Source organism: Pristis pectinata, chromosome 22, assembly GCF_009764475.1.
Source record: "Pristis pectinata isolate sPriPec2 chromosome 22, sPriPec2.1.pri, whole genome shotgun sequence".
In the NCBI taxonomy this organism is placed as follows: Eukaryota; Metazoa; Chordata; class Chondrichthyes; order Rhinopristiformes; family Pristidae; genus Pristis; species Pristis pectinata.
Window position 1 is genome coordinate 1,497,763 of NC_067426.1, and position 6,000 is coordinate 1,503,762.

Sequence of the window (6,000 nt, forward strand, 5' to 3'; positions counted from 1 at the left end):
AGCTGACAATTAGTTTAAAAAAATAGGCAGTGGTCCCAAAAATGGGGGAGCTGAGAAACTGGGCCATGAGCATATTTCCCATTGGAACTGCTGCTATGCAATGGAAAAAGACCAACATGGGTTACCTGCTGACCATTCCTGGGGCTCTTGTTGCATTCCCAACAAGAAGCCCTTTCACTCGTTTGAGATTCCCATTCCAATATTTAATTATTCAAGGGCAGTACCACATGAACTACACTCAGAAAAACCGGCCCATGGAACAAGGCTGTAGGGAAGCGATCTCACTGCAAATTATCTGGAGCTACCCAGACCAACCAGAAGTCAAAAAGTCCTTAAGTCAACTGAAAAACAAAGAAAACTAGAAAAAGAAATGCAGATGCTAGAAATAAAAAATAAAACCAGAAAATGCTGGAGACACTTAGCAGGTCAGGCAGTGTCTGTTGGAAGAGAAGCAGAGTTAATGTTTTAGGTCCAGGAGAGTGTTAATGTGATCGTCAAACACAAACTGTTTCTAAAATAAAGCAAGAAAGCCTCTTTGACTTCAGGAGATGGGGGAGGTCTTAAACAGTTTTTTTGCATCAGTATTTACTCAGGAAACTGGCATCATGGAAATGGAAGGAAGGGAAACAAGTACTAGTGTCATGGAACATATAGAGATTAAAAAGGAGGAGGTACTTTACAGCGAATAAAGGTAGATAAATCCCCAGGGCCTGACAAGATATTTCCTCGGACCTTGAGAGAGACTAGTGTAGAAATTGCAGGGGCCCTGGCAGATATATTTAAAATGTCCTTAGCCACGGGTGTAGTGCCAGAGGACTGGAGGGTAGCTCATGTTGTTCCATTGTTTAAGAAAGGCTCGAAGAGTAAACCAGGTAATTACAGGCCAGTGAGCCTGACGTCAGTAGTGGGTAGATTATTGGAAGGTGTTCTGAGAGATAGGACATATAAGTATTTGGACAGCCAAGGGTTGATTAAGGATAGTCAGCATGGCTTTGTGCGTGGTAGATCGTGTTTAACGAATCTTGTGGAGTTTTTTGAGGAGGTCACTAAGAAAGTAGATGAAGGTAAGGCTGTGGATGTTGTCTACATGGACTTTAGTAAGGCCTTTGACAAGGTACCACATGGGAGATTAGTTCAGAAGGTTCAGTCAATGGGTATCCATGGAAAGGTTGTAAACTGGATTCCAAATTGGCTGAGTGGGAGAAGACAGAGAGTGGTTGTGGATGGTTGTTTCTCAGACTGGAGGCCTGTGACTAGTGGTGTGCCTCAGGGATCTGTGTTGGGGTCATTGTTGTTTGTTGTATATATCAATGATCTAGAAGATAATGTGGTAAATTGGATTAGTAAATTAGCGGATGACACTAAGATTGGAGGCGTTGTGGACAGTGAGGAAGGCTTTCAAAGCTTGCAGAGGGATCTGGACCAAATGGAAAAATGGGCCAGAAAATAACAGATGGAATTTAATGCAGACAAGTGTGAGGTGTTGCATTTTGGAAGGACAAATCAAGGTAGGACATACACAGTAAATGGTAGGGCACTGAGGAGTGCGGAGGAACAAAGGGATCCGGGAGTTCAGATACATCATTCCCTGAAAGTAGAGTCACAGGTAGACAGGGTTGTAAAAAAGGTTTTTGGCATCCTGGCATTCATAAATCAAAGTATTGAGTATAGGAGTTGGAATGTTTTGGTGAGGTTGTATAAGTCATTGGTGAGACCAAATTTAGAATATTGTGTGCAGTTCTGGTCGCCGAACTACAGGAAGGATGTCAGTAAGATTGAAAGAGTGCAGAGGAGATTTACAAGAATGTTGCCGGGTCTTCAGGAGTTGAGTTATAAGGAAAGATTGAGCATGTTAGGACTTTATTCCTTGGAGCGGAGAAGAATGAGGGGAGATATGATAGAGGTTTATAAAATGATGAGGGGCATAGACAGGGTTAATGCAAGTAGGCTCTTTCCACCTAGATTAGGAGAGATAAGTAGGAGAGGACATGGCTTTAGGGTGAAAGGGGAAAGGTTTGGGGGAACATTAGAGGGAACTTCTTCACTCAAAGAGTGGTGGGAGTGTGGAACGGGCTGCCGTCTGATGTGGTAAATGCGGGCTCGCTCTTAACTTTTAAGAGTAAATTGGATAGATACATGGACGAGAGAGGTCTGAAGGGGTATGGGCTGGGGGCAGGTAAATGGGACCAGCAGAATAATGTTTCGGCACAGACTAGAAGGGCCAAATGGCCTGTTTTCTGTGCTGTAGTTTTCTATGGTTCTATGGTTCTAAAACATTTGAGGTTGTCAGTTGGGAGAGACTTTGGAGCACCTTCCCAAAGTTGTCTGCCTGCAGAGCTTTGTCCCCATCTTATAACTGCTTCTTGATGGCACAAGAGCTGTGATGTTAACCAATGGGCCCACAACAGACCCACTCTCAGAATATACTGTGCCAAACAAGGCTGTGTCACTGTCCCAACACTTGTCTCAATGTTTCGCACTGAAATGCTGCACCTCATCTCCAAGCTTCCTGCTGCAATGAGGTCAGGGTACAGGACAAATGGGAAACCATTCAACCCATTCATCAATACCTCCACACCAAAATCAACTTTAGTCATTGACCTGCAGTATGAATGCACATGGTGGGAGGCTAAGCTCCAACTCACCATCGACTCATTTTCTGAGCATACCAGAAGACCTATCATCTGCAAAACAAAGGTCTTGTGGAGGCAATGTATTTCTGCAGGCAAACACATTTCAATACAGAAGTAGGAAGGTGAAGCCTCAGTTCTGGAGGGCATTGGTTAGACCACATCAGAATACAGTTAGAGAAACATAGAAAACCTATAGCACAATACAGGCCCTTCAGCCCACAAAGTTGTGCCGAACATGTGCAAACTATGTGCAATCTAGAGGAACAGCCCCTCACGTTCTGCCTGGGCAGCCTACAATCTGGTGACATGAACATTGAATTCTCCAACTTCCAGTAACTGCTCCCCCTCTGTCCCTTTCCTCCTCCTCCTGATCCACACGGCCCCCATCACCATGTATCTTTCCCCACCCCCACCCACTCAATCTGCCCATCACCCACACACTCCTCCCACTGGTTCCCCTCCCCACCTCCCTCCCTCGATTCCAGGCTCCACCTTCCTATCCTATCAGATTCCATTATCTACAGTCCTTTGTCACTTCCAACTATCACCTCCCAGCTTCCATGCTCCCCTCCCCCATCTGCCTCTCACCCCCCTCCCCCCACCCCCTGCCCTCACCTGGATCCACCTATCACTTGCCAGCTCTGTTCCACCCCTTCCCTGCACATTTACACTGGTACCCCCCCTTATCTTTCAGTCCAGATGAAGGGTCTTGACCTGAAATGTCGACTCTCCATTTCCCTCCACAGATGCTGCCTGACCCGCTGAGTCACTGAGTTCCTCCAGCATTTTTTTTGTTTGTTTTCTGGAATAGGCAGGCTGATTTATGAGCATAGATTATTCAGGCTAGGCTTGTATCTGCTGGAACTTAGATGAGTGAAACTTCAGTTCCTGAGGTTGGATGTAAAGAGGATGATTCCTCTTGTGGGAGTATCTGAGGTTCATTACTTCAAATTAAGAGAATGACCATTTAAAATAGAGATGGAGCAAAATGTTTTCTCTCAGACTGTTGCAAATCTTTGGAAATCTCTTCCTCAGAGAGTGGCAGCAGCAGTTTCCTCGCAAGAAACACTAACATTCTGTGAGCTTTCCTGGTTACCCACAGTAGGTGCATGAGGCCACCCAGATCCCTCTGTGTCTCACAGCTCGGTAATCTTTCACCGTTTACACAATAGGTTTCTTCACGATTGTTCCTCCCAAAATGGACAATTTCACATTTCCCACGTTATACTCGATTTCAGATCTCTGTCAACTTTCTTTATCTCTCGATGTTCCTATTTCACCTTCTTATATCCTCTCCACTACTTCCTTTCCACTTCTCTGTGTGCCATTGCACCATAGCTCTTGTTAGCCACCATACCTGTGTTGCTTTCATCCAAGGCAGTTATATAAATTGTAAAAAGCTGAGTCCCCACACCGACCCCTGTAGCCACACCACTCATTAGATTCAGCAACTGGAGAAAGAACCATTAAATCATCCACTCTATTCCTGTAGCCCAGCCCGTCTGATATCAGCTTTCATAACTTTTGCTGCAGCACCTCATGCAGTCTGAAAGTACCTCCATCTAATGGGCGAAGCAGCAAAAGACCCAGGGGTTATTATTGGTTTACTATTGTCACATATACCGAGATACAGTGAATGGAATGCTGTCCAGACAGATCATTCCATTGAGGTAGTAAAAAAAACACAATGCAGAATATAGTGTTACGTTACAGAGAAGGTTCAGTGTAGGTTTAAAACATCATCAGATATTTTAGAAAAATATTAACTAATACAACAGAAAGTATCTAGCATCCTGGAGAATATGATCTTATAATCCTTCCAAAAATACGCAAATACTTTTTTGCTGGCTTAATTTTGTGCACATTTTCAAGAGCAGGAATTGTAACATCGCCAATAAAATCAATATTGCTGGAAACACTCAGCAGGTCATTCAGCGTTTTTTATTTATTCATTTTTTTGGAATCTGGACTTAGTTGACAAGGCCAGCATTTATTGAGCATTTATAACTTCACTTGAGAATGCGTTGTCTCCTTGCTCCCACAGTGCTACTGGGGAGGGAGTTCCAGAATTTAGACCCCACAATGATGAAGGAATGGCAATTTATTTCCAAGTCAGAATGGTGTGTGACTTGGAGGGGAAGTGCAGGTGGAGGCGTTTCCATGAACCTGCTGCCCTTGTCTTTCTTGATGGTAGAGGTCACGGGTTGGAAGAGAAGCTACCTACTGCCGCCATGGTGTGCCTGTGGTGCAGGGAATGTATGTGGGGACAGAGATACAGAGTTAAAGTTACAGGTTAATGTAACTTTCATCACCAGTGGATCTAAACCAAAATACCAAAACCCCCTTGTGGAAAAAAATGTTCTGAAAGGTTTAAAATAAATGTAATCCTTTCCAATGCACAGGCAGCAATCTGCTATGAGCAGTGGGCAGTGCTCAGGTAAGTATTTTGTGGTATCTATACAGTGGCTCAGGTTGAACATCCTGAGGAAGGTGGACAGTCCAACTCACGCCGGGACACAGGCTCAACTCCGTGGCCAATTGGGCAGAAACTGATGAAGGTTTCCAAGCACAGTCATTGACTGAATTTCCCCTCAATTTATTTATATAACCGTAGATGGAATCTTTTGTGAATTAGTATAGGCGGGCAACATTTCATAGTGGAAAAATTTGATTTATACCCTCAAAAAAGTTTATAATTTCTGAGAGCAACCAACAGTCTGCTGCAGGAACTCAGCAGATGGAGCAGCATCTGTGGGGGGAAAGGAATTGTCGACGGTGAAAACCCTGAGTCAGGACCGGTGCAGGGTTTCGACCCAAAACACTGACGATTCCTTTCCCTCCACAGATGCTGCTCGACCTGCTGAGTTCCTCCAGCAGATTGCTTGTTGCTTCAGATTCCAACATCTGCAGTCTCTGTGCCTCCAATATTTCCTGACATATTTTAATATTGATAATTTGGTACAGTTTTTTTCATACAACTGTGGCAGTTAAGACAGCTGCTTCACAGCACCAGAGACCTGGGTTCGATCCTGACCTCGGGTGCTGTCTGTGTGGAGTTTGCATGTTCTCCGTGTGACGTGTAGGTCCCCCGGGTGCTCCGGTTTCCTCCTACGTCCCAATGACCTGCTGGTAGGATAATTGGCCGTATTGTAGGATGGTGGTCAAAGAGTCGGGAGCAGTTGGGCATATGAGAGAAACGGGCTGCCGGAAGGAATGGAACTGATGCCTGGGCTCTAAAGCTGGGATAGATTGATGGGCCAAATAGCCCCCTTCTGTATTATAAGGATATATGGGAACTAATATGAGAGCTTGAGTAACCTGGCTATTAATCAGATACTGTTTTATTTCTTGTATGTTATTGAGTTAA